Consider the following 1,812-nt stretch of genomic DNA (forward strand, 5'->3'; position numbering starts at 1 on the left):
AGAATAGATTATTGTCACATCCTTTGATTAAAAACGCCCGTTGACCAAGTCCACACTGGACGAAGACAGTTGTATAGGGACGAATTTCATCGCCGACTGTAGGCCTTACTGTCCCGCAAACGAGAGATCTTGTTGCAGCGACCGGCATAATATGTTACAGAAATCTCTGTTATGGCTGGGATCATCGCAGGTGCCCAGCCTGCGACAAAATCATAGTCGGTCATCGCTCCTGCGAGCTGCAGTACAACAACCCGACCAGTTTTACCCGCAGATAAGCGATCTTTTTATTGCCTTATGCAGTCATGAATGTCGCAGGCCGCAGCGATCGTTTGTGGGGTACAACGTGCTGCGGATACTTGTTGCAATTTATTCGCCTTGTTATCAGCTTTGAGAAATATGATATCAAATGTCTTTGTTGTCACAACCACCTTTTTACAGGCCTCCTTGATAAGTACTGCAACGAAAGACAGTTTGTGAATGAGGACATTCGTGAGTTAGTACCTATCACCTCCCCGGCTCCAGGAGAAGTAGAGGTGACCTTCCTCACACACTACCGGTTGGACTACGAAGGCGCCAAGGTCGGAATTTTGGGCTCTTCGGAGGAGCTCGGAAAATGGATCACCCCGAGAACTATGACGAAATGTTTTAATGGGTGGTGGGCGGTCAAGGTGTCTCTCCCCGAGAAGACGCAGCAGGAGACCAAGTTGGTGCTCCACGTCGAGAGCGACCCCCGGGAGATAATCTATTGGGAGTTGGAGGGACGCAGGCACCGTGTGATCAATATTGAGACTAAATCTCAAATGTTTTTGCTGCCTTGGGACCAGGACGAAGTCCATTGTGTTTTAGGTAAATGACGGTTTAGCATTTCCTATAAGTGAACAAGGAGTTTCCTTGCCCGGCGTAGCAGTTGAAGTCGCCCCCCTCCCGCCCTGGAAAAAGGTGTCAGTGTGGTTTCTCTATAAGGTGACGGTGGTGACTTGCTCTTTACAGACGATGACCGACAATACCTCAATGATTAACAGTGCATAATGAAATCCTTTGTCCCGTGACACTAGGACCTTTCAATTGGAACCAACTATCACCGAAAAGAAGCCTGTTTTGGATCAACTGGCATTCTGCACGTCCGAGAAAGCATTGATTCTAAACTGCTACAACGAATGTTGTTCAACAAACGAAGACCAAAAGAAGTTGAACTATGTTGTCGCCTCTGCGGTCTCTGGCTATTTGGTGTGGTACTGACATTTCGTCATTTACTTTAAGGTTAGCGACAGTTTCTTAACCAGGCTGTACTAAGATTTTATTTCTTTTCAGCCAAGAAATCGAGCAAGAGACGAAAGAAACTGCGCAAGCCCGGCGACTCCTCATCGGAGACCAGTATGGAGGTCGACTGGACAGATCTGGAGAGAGACATCTCTGGTTCATGGTTTAGCCGCAAGTGGCGCATTGCACTCTATATTGGCGTCCCTGCGTTAATTTTCGGAGGCGCAGCCGTCTATATAGGAAAAACTAAGCTTTCTGTCTCTGATATCCCTTGAATATCTAACAAGCCTACATATCTTTACAAGAATAAATTTCATTGACAGCACCGATTGGGAGAGATGAGAATACATTTTTTATGCGCTAAATGGGTTATTCTTCATTATCAAAATCAACAACAAAATCGGATATAAAATTGATTGAATCTCGTTGACCAGCACCGACCGATTGGGAGGACTGACAACCCCGTATAATTTTTACGCGAAACATGCATCATTCATTATCAAAATCAAAACTGCTTTTAGGAGAAATAATCGAAGACAACAAAATCGGATA

This window comes from Lineus longissimus, chromosome 11 (genome assembly GCF_910592395.1).
Source record: "Lineus longissimus chromosome 11, tnLinLong1.2, whole genome shotgun sequence".
NCBI lineage: Eukaryota > Metazoa > Nemertea > Pilidiophora > Heteronemertea > Lineidae > Lineus > Lineus longissimus.